This window comes from Sitophilus oryzae, unplaced genomic scaffold, assembly GCF_002938485.1.
Source record: "Sitophilus oryzae breed Bouriz unplaced genomic scaffold, Soryzae_2.0 scaffold_465_pilon_pilon, whole genome shotgun sequence".
Lineage (NCBI taxonomy): Eukaryota > Metazoa > Arthropoda > Insecta > Coleoptera > Curculionidae > Sitophilus > Sitophilus oryzae.
The window spans coordinates 6811347-6829970 of record NW_022147046.1 but is presented as its reverse complement, the minus strand read 5'-3'; positions in this window follow the sequence as shown (position 1 = coordinate 6829970).

The following is an 18624-nucleotide window of genomic DNA, read 5'->3' as shown; positions in this document are numbered from 1 at the left end:
AAACCTTCCGTCAACTGGACTGGACAAAAAAAAGGATTAAAAATAGATGGAGAATATCTTAACCATCTAAGATTCGCTGATGACATAGTCCTAATTGCCAATATTCCTGAAGAACTGCAAACACAAATTGATGAAATAAATACAGGCAGCAATAAAGTGGGTCTTAAAGTGAATTTAGCAAAAATTAAAGGAATGTACAACGAACTAATGGAAATAAAAGACATTCTAATAAATAGCACACTGGGAATGGTAGAAGAATATATATATTTAGGACAACTAAATACACATCTCTGCTACCAGAAATCAACAGAAGAATTTAGTTAGCAAGGAGTATTATGGAAGAAACTCAATCATATTTAAATCTTAATTGTGATTTGGTTTGGTTTGGTCAAAACTGACATCTGGTTTTAAAACGGACATCATAAGGAAACTGCAGGTCGTACGCTCAATGGAACGAAATATGCTGGGAATAATCAAGAGAGACCGTAAAAGAATAGAGTGGATACGACAAAAGATCCAGGTAATAGATGTCATCAAGAGAGTCAAATCCCTCAAATGGCAATGGGCAGGACAGCCGGCAAGAAGAACGGACAACAGATAGACCACAAAATATACAACATGGTACCCACGATAAATTAAGAGACCTAGAGGAAGACCGAACCTGAGATGGGACCATGATATTAGGAAATTAGCAAGGATTACTAGGGCCCGCATAGCCAACAATAGACAACAATGAGACCAACTACAAAGAGAGTATGCAGGGAGGCCACACCATAATTGGAGATGGTCGGATAAGCTGAAAATGATGATGATGATGGTATATTTTATAATTATACTATCGTTTAATTGAATTTATAAGAGGGATTTTAGACTTTCCTTGTGTACTTTTATTTGAAATTCAAAGATATCGTTTATACATTTAGAATTTTCAACTGATAAACCAAAACATTATGTGAATAGATTTCACGTCAGAAATATATATATATATATATATATACAGGGTGAGTTTCCTACGATGTTCTCTATGGGTATCTCGGAAACTACTAGAGATAGAGAGTCGGTTAAATGGGGAAAGAATTGCAGTTTTGTGGGGTCATAAATATGCTCCTTTCAGATTTTTGAAAAAGTTCATGGCTTACTAGATATTTCGAAAAAAACAAATTTCGGCTATTTTAAAAATTGTCAATTGTGATCACATCCTTAATGAGACTGTGTCCTCCGTTTTCTTCTAAAGCCTGTCATTTTTGACATATGACACAAACATATGTTTTTTTTAAATGAAAAACATAGTTGGCCATGACTTCATAAAAAGCGCCATTTTTAAGCTTTTCAGCGATATAAGCTATAATATGTTTTCTTCGAAAAATTACTGAGTTATAGCCAATTCTTATTATTTTTAAATAATTTCACTTAGTTAGCCATGGAAACAACTTCAATCGAGAAAGATAAGAATTGGCAATAACTAAATTTAACTTTTTTAACATGTCTTTAAAACCGTTCTCTAAGAAAAGTAACATTCACCGGTCAACATAAGTTGAACCAATAATCCTACACGCTTTTCTTCATTTGAAAAATTCATATTTACAATTTTTGCTTATTTTAATTTACAAAGTTTAGATGTGACAGCTTCACATTTCTGAGAGCAAAGGCGATTAAACTTGTTTCCATGGCTAACTAAGTGAAATTGTTTAAAAATGATAAGAATTGGCTATAACTCAGTAATTTTTCGAAGAAAACATATTATAGCTTATATCGCTGAAAAGCTCAAAAAATGGCGCTTTTTATGAAGTCATGGCCAACTATGGTTTCCATTTAAAAAAACATATGTTTGTGTCATATGTCAAAAATGACAGGCTTTAGAAGAAAACGGAGGACACAGTCTCATTAAGGATGTGATTATCTACAACTTTTATCTGAAAATTTTTGGTCTAAAATAGCTTATAATGGAATTAGGGGTAATTTTTAAAATAGCCGAAATTTGTTTTTTCCAAATATCTAGTAAGCCATGAACTATTTCAAAAATCTGAAAGGCGCATATTTATGACCCCACAAAACTGCAATTCTTTCCCCATTTAACCGACTCTCTATCTCTAGTAGTTTCCGAGATACCCATAGAGAACATCGTAGGAAACTCACCCTGTATACTTCTAGAAGTCTCGCAAACTTAAAATTTTGAAATTTTCTGATTTTTACTGCCGATTTTCAAAAAGATTAGAAGAAATTAAATAGATACAAAATACATGCAAGTTTAATAAAATCGAGTGGTGAATGAAAACCTTCTGCGTCTCTGCGAAAACTGACAGACTGATAGGTGCTTTGGTACTGTTAATCTATATTTTATTTAAGTGTTATGGATTATCACGCGCAAGTATGTTTGTATGTATATCCGCAATTGTGGAAAAATCGTTTTTCGAGAGGTTGCAAGTGAATATTGTGCAATAAATTAGATGGAATTGAACAGGATGTATGGATATTATGGGGTTTATTAAATATAGGCGTTCGGTTTAATTGAATGTGTAGATCTATTTTTTATGTAATATTATTTTTTCATTTAATGATCTAAATAGTAGTGTAATGATAATCATATGCATGTATTAATTAATATCTTTCGATAAACCTAAATTTAGTTTTATTAATTTTTACCCAAGTAGCATTTTTGGACAAATTTCAGATAGTTTTTAATAACCGTGTCTCTGTTTCTTGACACAAAATGGAAACGGTAAGCCACAAATAGGAAACATTTTCGAAACCATATATTTTATATGGCTTTATTACGCGTGTTTCCAATGCGGTGGCACTAGCTGTTTCCTGAAATGTTCCGATGCGGAATCAAAACTATTAGAGGAAATGTTTCGAAACATTTTCGGCAATTTGTGTCCCAGATTTAACATTTTCAGCAGCCACTGTTTCTAAATGTCAAGAAACAAAATACCAAACTAAAATAGTCTACGTCTGTGTGTTATTACATATATTCCTAAAACAAATCATCTTTGTAATGCGTATAATAAATTATGTACTGTATTTGTACTCACTAAATGTCCTTCTTTCTGATTTTTTTAATTATAGTGGGTACTATAAAAACTTGAGAAGAATGCTTAAATGCAAAAACTGCAGAACAAAATCCAAATAATAAAGTAAGATTATATTCTCATATTTGACAGAATATCAAATAAATTATGGAAACTTTTCAGGAAAAAAACGGGTACAAAATCTTTGTAAATGTGAGCCACATTTACTTCTTAAAAGTTTCGAAAAATCGACACTAAGATCACTAAGATCTTTATAGTTATAGCTTAGGTAGCGAAACCATATTTTGGTAAAATGTTTCGAAACAAAAAGCGGTATATGTTACGAAACATATGTATCAAAAATGTGACGAAACTGTTTTGCAATGTTTCTCAGCAGAGATTTTGTTTTGATTTTGTGTCTAAAAATGCTACTAGAGGGTTGTGATTAAAAAAATGACTTTTTCATTTTGTAAATTTTCTTACAGTGGTGAAATAGTAAGAAGACTTTTTTGGAGAAATAAAAGCATTTAATTCATATCTACTTGCATAACATAAATGAAAATTAATAAAGAAAATGCACAAATATGACTCTTTCTGACGAGATTTCTCGCCAAACCAATCGTTTGCCGCCAAAGAAATTTCCACAATTCATTTAGCACACTTGCGCGGCCGTAAAATTTAAAATATTTCTGTCTTATGGGCAAATAAATATGCCTTGAGCCAGTTCTGCGTCGTTTTCAAACACACACAGTAATTAGTATGTTGTATGTCGAAAGGGTCGCTTTGCCGTAACTTATTGTCACCGTAACAGTTCTATGTCGCTGGTTTAAAGAAAAAAAGAATAACTGTGTTTTATGTGACAATTTCAATATTTTTTAAATAACATTGTTGTAAACGTTTGTTGGGCCTATTTGTTTTGCTAGACATATCTTTTAAAAGAAAAATTAAGACGCCATTGCTTCCATGAAGTAAAAATCACTATTATTAATCCTCCTGTGCTATGTATAAGTTTATTAAAGATTGTTACTTTTTTTTGTTTTCTATGATAGGGAGATATGTGAATCTACACTATTATTATTTTTGTTTGTTAATATTGTTATCTACTTATTTTTTTCTTGGTCTCAAAAGTACTTTCAATTTTGAAGGAAGCTGGTTGTGACTTTTGTTCCCATTATTGTTAAAATAATTTATAAATTATGTATTTTGAATATGATTTGGAAGAATAAACCTTTATTATTATTATTAATATGTCCGATTGTGCTTCGATTTGAAGATACAGAGTTAAAGACTTTATTTTTTTTTATTTATTATAATCTTCTTTCAAAAGCTTTTAGCGATTCGAAAGAAATTTTGAGGATAAAAGTTACTATAAGTGCAACATATTTTAATGCTAAAAAAAGAGTCGACATATTCACCAGGGACGTGCATATGGGTTATCACTGGAATATATTTTTTTTTAAAATCATGTGCGCTGCTGACTTTTTTTCGATTTGTTAGCAAAATTCTGTAGGCCATTTAATGTCGATTAAAAGTTGTATCTTGATATTTTGTCGATTCCGATCTTCTTGTTTATATAAACGCACTTTTATTAATCACCAATTAACAAATTTAAAATAAAAATCATCATCATAACATAAATAAGTCTCATAAAATTAAAATAAAATTAAAATTATTTATTTAATATAATTTATTGTTAAATTTTACTAAAATTTATAGCAATGACTACAAAATCCAATAAGAATAATTATATTTAAGGTAATTACAGAAGAACTATTTTTTAAAAGTTTTAACATGCAGTAATTTTAAAACTATGCATTTCCGCACCCATGTTTAAGGAATTTTTTTAATGAGGAATCAGTGACTACTTATTTTACACTTTAGCCAGTTAATAATATTAAAAAAAATTAAAGGTTGTTATTATACTTGGATTAAGGAAAATTAATAAAATTGCGTTTATCTCATCGAGGAGATGGAAATGGACAAAATATCAAAAGACAACATTTAATTGGCCTTAAACAGTCACTTCAACACAATTTGGCTCGTTCAACACAATTTTGCTAACAAGAGAAAAAAGTCAGTGGCGTATTTGTTTTTTTTTTAGAAATAATATTCCAGTGATAATCCATATGCACGTCCCTGATGAAGATATTGACACTTATGTAATTAGTTATGTAACAATTACCTTCAAAGTTTCATTGAATCGCTAAAAGCACTTGGAAGAAAATTATAATAAATTTAAAAAAAAATATTTAAGGGAAATTGGAACAATTTCCGTTGCACGTCATCAATATAAGAATCGAAGCACAATGGGACCTTTGTTGATATAAAAAATAAATCTTATTTTTACATGAGGAATCTTCTCACGACAGATGCTACTGAGATGGCACGACAGATGTTTTTTGAAACACCTTGTATAGATATAACAAAATAAACGTCACATTCGCATTGCTACTTTTTTTTGCTATACAGGATGGTGTTATCACATGGATAGCATTATACTCCTTCCTTCATCTTTCTATTCAAAAAGGAAATCACAAAAATAAAGGAATACTTTGAATTTTTCCGACAAGGTTTTTGGTCTAATCACTTGTTGATATTTCCAAATTTAAATGTAATTGAGACAGAAGTTTTTGTTTTATGCTTTTTGTAAAACTGCCGTTTGTGGCGGGATCAAAAAAGTGTCTTAAAGATCCATAGTCGTGAAAAATTAGAAAATTATCCGAGACAAAACTAGAATATCCGTGGACACTCCTGTGTGTAGAGATAATATGTTACGTTTTATGCCAGGAGAATAGTTATCATATAGATAAGAATTATTAATACTAAGGTTTTTTTTTATTTTTCCCCCAATTATAAAAAACAAATTGTTGAAGATGTATCGGTAATCTACCAATTCTCTACTGGCAGTGATCATAGATTAGTTAGAACTAGAATTAAAATCAACACATCACTAGAAAGAACAAAACTCATCAATACTAAAAGGCAACACCTAAATCTGACCAACCAAAATACCTCTAACTACCAAATCGACCTAAATAGAAGACTATCCAATATGCGAAACGCGGAAGACCTGTCATTGGATGATCTGGTACAACAAACAACCTCCCAGATTATAAATAGTACCAGGAAGACCGCATCAAGATTAAAAGTTGCCAGAAATCCAAAAATATCCCCAGAAACACTAAATCTCTCCAAAAATATCCCCAGCTAATGATGGAGAGACGGAAGCTGGATAAGAGCACATCACAATACAGAGAAATGAACAGGGTAATTAATAAGGCTATACGTAAAGACACTAGAACTTACAACACGTATATGATAAAGGAATGCATAGAACATAATTCCAATATGAAAGTACTTAGAAGGAACAGACTCGGAAGCAAAAACAAAATTTACAAACTGAAAGATTCGGAAGGCCACCTAGTCTCGACCACAGATTCAATGCTGACGGTGATTGAAAAGTTCTATACAACACTATACAGCAAACAAATAACAACGATCAGCGAACCCACTAGACCCCCAGTCATTAATGTTAACTCCGAGGAAATTCCTGAAATAGACGTAGAAGAAATAAGGAAAGCCCTGTCCCAAATGAAAAATAACAGAACAGCGGGAGAAGACAGAGTAACAACCGAAATGTTCAGATCTGGTGGACAATTTCTACTGCAGAAGATGACGGAAATTTTTAACAGATGCATTATGGAACAAAGATAACCAGAGCTATGGCAAAACGCAACAATCACTCTCATTCACAAAAAGGGTGATAACACCAGACTCGACAATTATCGTCCCATCAGCCTGCTCTCGCACTTCTACAAAATATTCACAAAGGTGCTGACAAATCGCCTGTCAAACAAATCCGACTTCTATGAACCCCCGGAACAGGCAGGGTTTAGAAGTGGATATAGTACTGTGGATCACCTTCAGGCAGTCCGCACTCTCATAGAGAAAAGCACTGAATACAACTTCCCTATATATGTCGCCTTTGTGGATTATGAGAAGACTTTCGACTCTATAGAGCTACACGCCATCCTCGATGCCCTACAAAATGCCAGAATAGACTACAGATACTCGGGCATAATATCATCTATTTACAAATCAGCTACAATGACTATCAAACTGGATGACATAAATATAACAAATAAAATTAAAATGGAAAGAGGAGTCCGACAGGGAGATACTATTTCCCCCAAACTTTTTACACTGGCCCTGGAGGACGTATTTAAGAAGCTGAACTGGGACAAGAAGGGTATTAAGGTAGATGGTGGGATGCTTAACCACTTGCGGTTCGCTGATGATGTCGTTGCCCTGGCCTCATCGTTGGAAGAACTTCAAACAATGCTCGAACAACTTGACCACACATCTGCGCAAGTAGGTTTAAAAATGAATTTGTCTAAAACTAAAACCCTAAATGAAAATGAAGAGCAAGTTAATGTTAATGGACAAAGGATTGAGAACGTTAAAGAGTATATTTAGGTCATGCCATAAAACTCGGCAAGGAAAATCAAACAACCGAAATTTCTAGAAGGATCAAACTCGGATGGGCAGCTTTTGGTAAACTTAACTTTATATTCAAAAGCAAAATCCCAAATAGTCTTTTGCCCCCAGCCTAAAAAGAGACGTTTACAACAAATGCGTCTTACCTGTCATGACCTATGGTTTGGAGACTATGACGATGACGGCACGAAGTGTGAACAGGTTGCGAGTGAGCCAAAGAGCTATGGAAAGAGCCATGATGGGTATCAGTCTTCGCGACCACATTAGAAATGAAGACATTCGCCGATAGACGAGGATAACGGACATCGTAGAGAGGATAGCTAACTCTAAATGGTCTTGGGCAGGACACTTGGCCAGACAGTCCGAGGAAAGATGGGCAAAAATACTTCTTTGCTGGAGGCCACGCCTAGCAAAACGCCCAGTCGGCCGACCTCCTAAAAGATGGACTGATGATATCCAAACCGTAGCCGGTAAGAACTGGATGAGGAGAGCACAGAATCGAAACGAGTGGAAGAAACTGAGAGAGGCCTACATTCTGCAGTGGATGAGTAATGGCTGAGAAGAAGAAGAAATACTAAGGTAAAATTATTTTAGAAAAGAAAAAAATTGTCTATTTTTAGGGAGTTTATATTGAAGAGAGTCAATATCCAAATGGGAATAGAAGACACTGTTATGAAAGATATTGTAAGAAAGCAGTTAATCGGACACGGTCATTTCTAAATATGATTCAGAATTTTAAAAAGAAAAGAGGAAGAAAAATTGGATAGAAGTAATCCATAGAGGCATGGGTGCTCAAACAAGCGGAGCAGTAGAAGGATGAAAAATAGTGGAATATAGACAACGTTATCATACGTTTTAAACCGATATGGATATTTGACTTATTTACTTTAGGAAATTACTAAAAATAAACAAAAGCATCTTTTGAATGTTTATCTTTGAATAAAAAGATTAAGGATGGGGCATATCAAAAATCTTATATCGACGGGGTCCTAGAATGCTCACCTTAAATTCCGGTTTATCAGTGCCGTTCTAATGTGTAAAAATATGATATACAGCGTTGTTCACCACATACGACGCGGAGTATTGTAGCTAAACTCTTAGATATTTGCAAATTGTAAGTTTTGGGTTCGTTTAAGGACTATTAGAGCTACAATTTAAAAATATTTTTACAGATACAAAGTGGCCCAAATAAATAAAAATATCAAAGTTATATTTTTTTAAATGGAACACCCTGTATATTATTACATTTATAGTTTCTACGATTAAAATAAAGATAAATTTGATTAAGGTTCACCGCATTTTAATCTTACCGTTTTTGAAATATTTAGGTTTTTGTCAAAATACAGTAATAATTTTAAGGCTTTATTTCTCCAGGCGTATTTAAGTTTTTAAAACCAAATATTGTACTGAAGTATTTCTATTTACTAAATTTTGTGTTGCAACAATAAAATTATACTAACCTTATATACAGAGTGTCTAAAAATTTATTTTAAATAATAACTAGCAATAAACGGCAATTACTTCTATAATTTAAATAGAACACCCTGTATATTTTATGGGAATCAGATGCACAATTTAATTGTCTATCAAATTGTATTATATCATTCTTTACCTATGTCTTCATGTTTTCGTAGAAAATGCATTTCCTTATAATTTAGACCACAATTATCAATATACCCATGGAATATTGACATTTTTGATTATTTTTAAAGATCTAACAAATTTTTAAAGGTTACAGATATTAATATTGTCGATATAGTTCGTTTATGTCATTGAAAAATAAAAAAATTGTCTAAATATTTGTAAAAGAAGACCAATTAATATGATTCCAGTATTCAAACTACATTAATTGACTGTTTGCGTTGATTAATAATAATTGCTTCAAATACTAAAAAACTTAATTTTCTATGTGTATTAGACAGTGTGGTAAAAAATAACACCTTAAAAATTTTATTTCATTTTTTGACGGATGCTTATTTAACAACAGAGACGTTCATTTTCATAACTTATTATTATATTGATTTCTGATTCCAAATCCACATTTATTTAGAATAATTTATTAACTAACACAGTGTAAATATTTAGTATTAAAAACTTTGATACCCTTGGAGAAATAAAGCCTTAAAATTTTTACTACAATTTCACAAAATTGAAAATATTTCAAAAACGGTCAGGTTTAAGGGTGATAAACCTTAATCAAATTTACCTTTATTTTAATCATAGAAACTAAAAATGTAATAATATACAGGGTGTTCCATTTAAAAAACTACAACTTTAATATTTTTTATTTATTTGGGACACGCTGTATCTTGTAAAAATATTTTTAAATTGTAGGTCTAATAGTCTTTCAACAAACCCAAAACTTACAATTAGTAAAAATCTAATCGTTCAGCTACAATACTCCGTGTCGTATGTGGTGAACAACCCTGTACATATAGAGCATCTGCTGTTCTACTGTCCGACACGCATATTCGGAATTCGCCGATACATTAGCCACTCGGATTAGGTCGGGTACAGCGACGAACGGTTGATAAAGTACCTACGTATTAGACTAGTCCCAACCCTTATGCGTCGGCGATTTACGAAAACGAATTACTGTTGGCTGCATATTGCATTACAGCAAAACAGTATAGGTTCTATATCGAGAACTGTTAGAAAATGATACAAAACACACTAGAACAGAAATTATATTTAATACTATAGTTAAACTATAAGGTGTATTCCATTTAAAATAAGCAATATGATTTTCAAAAATTTCATGAGGCAATTTTCAATTTGTCATTTTTAGAATAAATTTCTAACTAAAATTTTGTTAACTTAAAAAAAAACTTTCTGTTAGATAAATTATTAATGGCGAAACGAGGGTGGATTACCCTGTATATAGAAATTACTAAACAACTTAATTCTAAACAAAGCATATTATCCAAAAAATATATGAATAGAACAAAATTGAGACATATTTTTGTTTTTTGGATTTATTCAATCCCATATTTTTTTAATTTTGTATCTGGAAGAAATTGTTTGATAGTTACTAATCATTTTACTGGACCGTCTATATTTCGCGGTAAGTTCTTTTGCGGCTCGATTCCCTATTTTTCTTTTGTTTGCCATAAAAATGGCAGTGATAAAATCTCTTAAATGCTTATTAGAGGTAGTCTCAGAGCCAATTATAAAATGTTTTTGAAACTCTATCAAAAATTTCTCTTTTAATATTTATAAAGGCAGTTATCCATTCTATAATACAATAAATATAAACTAAAATTTACTCGCTAACCCGTTTTAAGCTTTCATGCCAATAATAGAATTATTGGAGCCTTAATAAAGGGCAAGTTAAGTTTTAAGACTTAGTCGTTAAGTTAAGATTTAAGACAAGTACGGTATGATCGAAAAAAAAACAACGTCTAGTTGGTTTGGAAATGACGATTGATGACTCTCTATTTCCAAGCCAGCTCTGACGCCATTTTTTTCGATCGTATGCTATATCTGGCATTCACATGAAAGACCACAAGACTTTTGCGCAGTATAAATAAAAGCATGTTATCTGTGCTATTACTATTTATTTTGTATTAATAATACATTAATAACATTCTTCTTAGATCGCCGTCTCCCTTCGGAGGTTGGCGATCCAACTGTCTATGATGGTGCTTGAAACCGTAATAACTTTACTGGTATTATTTAATTTCTCTGCAAAAAGCAACATATCTAAAATTTGTTTTTATCAGTAATCTGCAATCTCAGTTTATTGGAGCCTATTTATTTATAAGGTACAGCTGGTAATGTCTTAAAATCCATGTTTTTGAATTAGCAATCTGCTCGAAATTTGTTAATCACTGGAAAACAATGAAAACCAACTACAGATGATTACTGATTGATCATAAAAAATTACAAATACCCATTACAGATGCAGATCAAATTAATCCGATTTACAAACATGCGAAGAAAGAAACAATATTTTGTGCGCATCGTAAATCGCCGACGTATTAGTCTAACACGTCGGTACTTTACGCAGCACCCGAACTATCCCGAGCGGCTAATGTGTCGGCGAATTCCGAATATGCGTCCGGCACTAGTATACTGACGACTTCAGGGCAAGTTTTTTTGGAGGGACTAGAGGAAGCAGCAGAAGCCAACATGCATGGTATAATACATGTATTCCCAACTAACCTTTGTATGGAGATACCAACAGGCGATTGGAACAGAAACTCTATTTTAGAAGAGAAAACGCATTTTATATCATACGAAAACATATATGTCATACGAAATGAACCTAGAAACAACAAAATGAGAGTTGTGTCTGTCATTTTTATTTGCAGGTGAAGGTGGTATCCATGCAATGTCCGGTTATACGATATAGGTTCTTTGTCCGTCTACCTTGCGTGAATACATGGATAGCATCCCATACAGCACGTCAAAATGAAATTACGTTTCTACAAGGGAGACACATGAGAAACAAAATATGTTAAAGTGAACCTAAGTGTTCATCTAGTTCTAACATATACATATGAGATACACGCAGGTTTATATTGATAGAATTGTGTGATACAGTGTTTCTAGTTGTATACCGTATGCACTCAAGGTTCTAAAGAGTTTTTTTGTAACGTCACAAATAATTATTAAAATGATGAAATCTGACGTCGGTATATGAGACATACAATGTATAAGTCATATGTATGTGTGATACTTCGTATCATAGTTGTGCTAATAGTACCTTTATAGTACACACAAAATGTGACATATACACATAATATAAATCTATATAGACATCTATATAGACACTTTGTAATAGTGTACTGTTGTGTCTACATTCTAGCATGAAATGAAGGTGTGCGCACGCGCAGATAGCCTCAGCGTAGATACCCCGACCAAGTGTATCTTATGTGTCCTCATGGTGTCCCCTCTCCTTTCTCCTTTCTAAGAGTGGTATGTGTTAGCAGCCATTATTGTTTTATCATTCGGAAGCTCTATATAAATGCACTGTTTGTGTGTTGTTTAAAAGAGAGTTTAAGGTAAGCACAAGTTTTTAATTACCTTGTTACACCTTCCTAAGTGTATTATTAATATTATAGCAGCGACTCTTCCCTTACTCGATACCCAATTTACCAAATTTTGACCCCAATGAATGAAAACTCCAAATATTCTCGTATAATGATAAAGAGGTTAGCTCTGCAATATAATTTTTTTAATTTGGAAATAATAAAAATCTAAATGGACCAGAGATAGAAAGATTTAAACACTTTACAGAACTTCTTACACTGATATTCGGTAAGTTATTGATGGATCAATATACAGATATGTTTAGTATTCAATAATCAGTTTCATATAAAATTTAAGGGTGAGATTGTTAATCTGGAAATAAAATACAACAAAGTCCAACAAAGTGCTTGATGAATGAGTATGCTAACAAACCAGCTGCTTGGAGGGAAAAGAGGAGAAAAAAATGACTAAACGAGGTTCACCAAATCGTGGCGATATACCAGTGTTTACCATTTTAGTATTTTGTTATACTAGGTACTTATATTTTTAATACATTTTGATACAAATTCTGTTCTTTTACAGTGTTTTCTTACTTCTGGTTTCTGCAGTGTAAATAATTATTATTATTGTGTTATTTGCGCTATTGCGTTTCATGATATAAAGAAGTATAAGAATTTTATTTTTTAATCACTTAATCCATGTTATGGAAGAAAAATGGTACATTTAATACAAAACAAAAATGGAACAATCTTAAGGCTACTTCTCTTGAACTTACGATCGAGATACTTTTGGAAAATACAAAGTTTTGCCTTCCTAATTTTCGTTCTAGAAAGATATAATTGGTATCATTGAATAAATATTTCTTAAAAAGAACGAAAAGTTAGGCATCACAACTTGTATTATTTCCTAAATTCGTTCATAAGAAGTAGTTTTATCTACCACAAGATGTATATACGAAGCAAAATACATACGTATACACGCGGTAGTCACAACTGCAATGCGTAAACAGAGTTTAGACGTTTGGGTCGGGCCCTAAAAAGTTCCTTTAAAATTAGAAAATTATCCGAGATACTCAAAACTACAATGTTTCACCGTGGGAATCTCGATACTCCATACCCGGATTTAAACGGCTCCGAGTGTAGAGCTAACATGTTAAATGTGTTTTATGCCAGGAGAATAGTTATTATAGAGATAAGCATTATTATTATAAGTGAAAATTATCGGAGAATAGAAAAAAATTGTCTATTTTTAGACGGCCGTGCCGGAACGTACATAATATGCGTATGTGTGCGCGCGCGAATTAGCATATTTAACGGCGCGCAAAAACGACCACCTCCGATAACTGCCGATGATTAACGACCCAATAAAAGATCCAGCGTGTGCTCCGAGCGCGTCCTCATTCCGCCGGGCGCATTCCACGCGGTACTGTACCGCGCTAGCGCTAGTAGTACCGCAGATTGAACCGCTAGTAGGTTTATTCACACGGTGATATATGCTCCACACTATTTTTTCCATCGAGGTTAGATATTAACCATTTTTTTTATTGTAAATGAAAAAATAATATATAAATGGAAACTTAAGAAAACATATACAGGGTGGTCCAAACTGTATTCCGGGAACTTTTTTACTTATTTTAATATAAAAATAAGTAAAAAAGTTCGTATAAATGTATGTCCTAAAATGTTTAGTTTCGAAGATACAAGGTGAAGAAGTTTTATTTTGATTTTTTCCAAATAATTTCTGAAATAACGCCAATATTTTGATGAAAATTGGTGTCTGGGAGTTTTTGACATGAAAAATTTGATTTTGATGTCAATATGACTCCTACTTGTAGAGGGCACCACCTACATATTTTTTAACTGGTTTAGTATGTAATAACTTTTCGTCCGTACCTGTATAAAACTACTGAGCAAAAGAATATACATTTACGACGTTTTCTACATAGGAAACGTCTCTTGGTAAAAATTGTTACGAGTAATGGTTCTAGCGATATTTGGAATCGAAATTATCAATATCTGTCATCATTGACATAAATTAAACATGTTGACTAAATAGTTATTAGACATTTCAAATTTATGATTTCAAAATTTGAAAGGTTCTTGTATCAAAAGTTCAACAGAAATAGTTTTACCATTTTTTTTTCGCAGAAAAATCTAATTAATTAAAAACAAAATTTCAAATTTAATTTTTCAGTCACATAACTATCTACTCAATGTGTTTATTTTTTGTCTATAATGACATGTATTGACTATTTCCACTCCAAATATCTTGAAACGGTTGCTCGTAGCGATTTTTTCTAAAAGACATTTTTTACGTAAAAAGACACGAAGATGTATATTTTTTCACTAAGTGGTATTATACAGGTACGGAAAAAAAGTTATTACTCTTCAAAACAGTTAAAACACATGTAAGTGGCGCACCCTAGAAATCGGTGTCATATTGATATCAAAATCAAATTTCTCATTTCAAAAAACACCCAGATACAAATTTTTATCCAAATATTGACGTTAATTCAGAAATTATTTGGAAAAAATCGAAATAAAAATGCAAATTCTCCACCCTGTATCTCCGAAACTAAGCGTTTTAGGACATACATTTATACGAAGTTTTTTACTTATTTTTATCTGCAGAATATGCTGCCGAAGTTTCCGGAATACAGTTCGGACCACCCTGTATATACTTAGACTTAGGATATACACTCACCGGCACGAAAAACGGGCACCTTAAATTTAGATGTATTTCCTTCTTCTTCTTGCAAAAGGGCGATGTCCTGTCAATTATTGTCCTCTTGTGATGTTGATGTCCAGCTGTCATACCAACGCTTTGGGGGCCTACCAACTGGGCGTCTTGTCTCTGGCTTTTGTGTTTTGGTCCACTTGACAATTCTATCTGGACCCATCCTTGTAGTCCCACCACAATCAGGTAAACAACGGAATCCAGAGAACTAGAAGAACTATCCTAATCATATCTCGTATGTATAATAATAAGAAAATATAATTTGTAATATTATGGTTAGACCATACTAGCAATATTAGTTCTGTGCTGGCTTTAAGAATGATTATTACGCTCTTGAAACGATACAAAAATTGTTTTTTTTATCGGAATCCGTACTGCTAAAATTCAGTACAATCGATCCTCTTAAAAAATGTCTCAGGCAATTAGAGTACTAAAGAATATTAGTACAGTCGAGATATTATCAATCGTGAAATAGAGATTTGCTTATGTTGATTACCTTAGATGTCAAAAATGCCTTCAACTCGGCTAACTGGGAAAATATAATCAATGAATTTACATATCATTGGAAAATAAGTTTATATTTAGTGGAAAATATAAAAGCTTATTTAAGCGAAAGGTTCGGAATTGTATAAGATGCAGAAGTTAAAGTATCTAAAGGTGTACTTCAGGGATTTGTAGGTATTGAGCCTTTTACTAAGGAACGTACTGTATGATGGACTCCTTCGAATGGAATACGCAGCAGAAGTAGAAGTCATAGCACACGCAAATGATGTTGCGCTGATGGTAAAGGCTAAATATACCGAAGACCTCGTTAGAACTGCGGAAAGAGCATAGAAGCAGGTGTGCTCATTTGCTCATGGATGGATGAGGTCGGAATAGAAATAGCCCCACACAAAACGGAGGCAGTTATTTTGGTTGGTAACCGAAAATCACACAGTGTACGTTTTTATGTGAAAAAAAATGTAATTGTACCAAAGACAACAATAAAATATTTGGGGATTGTTTTCCAAGCGGGCGGAGTATTTTCTGAGCATATCCGACATACAGTTTTGAAAGCAGAAAAATTTGCTATTTTATACAGAATTATGCACAAAAAGCCGAGTGCTAGCTGCTGTACAAGCATCTACAATTCTGTACGGATTCGAAATTAGGGGAGAAACCTGCAAAATTCGGAGTAACTCTTGCAGTACAATGAAGATTGGCCATAACAGTATGTCGTGGATATAGGACAATATCTGCGGAGGCTGCACAAGTTCTGAGTTCAATTGCCCCAATAGATATAGTAATTGAAGAAAGAATGGAAAGGCAAGAACATCAAGAAGAACAACGGAAGAAAGTAGCAATAGAGTTTTGAAAATATGGTGTAAAAGATGGAGTGGAAACAGAAATGGGAAAGGTAAATGGACTAGAACACTTATAAATGACCTAGAGTGTTGGATAAACAGAAAATATAGAGAACTGAACTATGCCATGAGTCAATTTCTTTCTGGCCACGGTTGTGTCAGGTATTATCTATATAAAATAAAGTTAATTGATAGCCCGAGATGTCTCGGTGGTGCAGACCCTTTTGGAATGTAACCGATGGACAGCTGAACGAAGAGTGCTATACAAAAACTAAGAGTCGATAAAATTAAGATTTCCGATCTAGTTAGATGATTCGATCCCCAGAAAATTGGAATGGTGTTCACACTTTCATGGAAACACTAATAGATATAACAGAGAAGGAAGCTAGACGAAGTAACTAAAACATCACAGTAAAACCGCCAACTCGAGAAGTAATGCCGAAACGTAGTTCCTTGGGGAGATCTCAAAGCGGTTTGTGGAGGTTTTTTAGTCGGTAAGGTACCTCAACCACCCCAATAGTACTGCATACGGTTTCTGGTTTGCAGTTTTTCCCTACAAAAAAATAAATAAATTGTCTTTAACTTGAAATCATTTAAACTAATAAACTCTGACTGGAGATACCAACAGGCGATTGGAACAGAAACTTTATTTTATAAGAAAAAACACTTTTTATATCATACGAAAACATATAAAATTCATACGAACTGAACCTAGAAACCTATAGTCTTGGTGACAAAGTGACAGTTGTATCTGTCATTTTTATTCACAGATATATTATAGGTCCGGTTATAACAATGGGCATTAACAATATGCAAGTACATTATTAAATTAAACGATGAATGTTGAATTTGCCTTTTTCAGATATTTTTTGTGCAAGAAAACCTAAAAAAAAATATCATAAGACAAAAAAATTATGGCGGTGGTCGACATTGTTAATGGTTGTTTTTATTTTGAAATCCACACACAGACATAGACTATTTTAGTTTGGTATTTTGTTTCTTCACATTTAGAAACAGTTGCTGCTGAAAACGGGAACATCTTGGACATAAATTACAGAAAATGTTTCGAAACATTTTCTCTAAAAGTATTGATTCCGCATCGAAACATATCAGGAAACGGAAACATATCAGTGCCACCACATTGAAAACTCATCTAATAAAACGATATAAAATATATAGGTTTCGAAAATGTTTCCTGTTTCTGCCATACTGTTTCCATTTTGTGTCAAGAAACATAGAGACACGATTATCAAAAACATCTAAAATGTGTCCAAATATGCTACTTGGGTATATATTTTACTTATGTATATGTTAATTATTAATTATTATTGTATAATGAATTCACTATTTGTTATTAATTTAAGGACGAAATTAATCCATTTGATTTAGTAGCACATAAAACATAAATATATCTTTTCGTCCCTGATTTTACAGTTTAACTAATATTTCGCCGCCATAACTCTAGCCACTTCATTCTTCGAAATTGCTCAACATCGTCATTTTTCCTGCTTTTCTCGAATCTGCTAATAAAACAGGTGAAACCGAGGTCGCACCGTAACATATTACAGTACCGACCCAAGCAGAGAGATGCAGAGAGCGAGAGGAAGGGAGATTGTCGCATTAGTAGCAGTAGTACCTGCTACAGCACGAGCGATTTACTCCTAACGCCCGCCCGAGTCTAGTGACCCACCCACTCGATTGGCCAAGCCGCACGTCACGTGACCGACAAATATTCATCTGCAATCACACACAGCCGCACACGGCGATACGCTAATTTATGCGTTTTCTGTAATTTCGTAACTGATCGACTGGTTTTCTCGATGGGATGCGGTGGACGCCGTATCGAGCAGATTTAGTTTCATGTGAAACACCGTAGAATCGTAGATAAATATTAAGTTTTATTTACATACTGTAAATATTATAACAGGTTTGTTTGTGATGCAAGATTAATGAAATCTAAGTTATATATTTGTAGAAAAACATTTTTGTTGACTTAGATCATTGGGAATACTAATCTTTCTAGGAATATTGCTAGCCAATGAAGTACCTATATAATATTAATATGA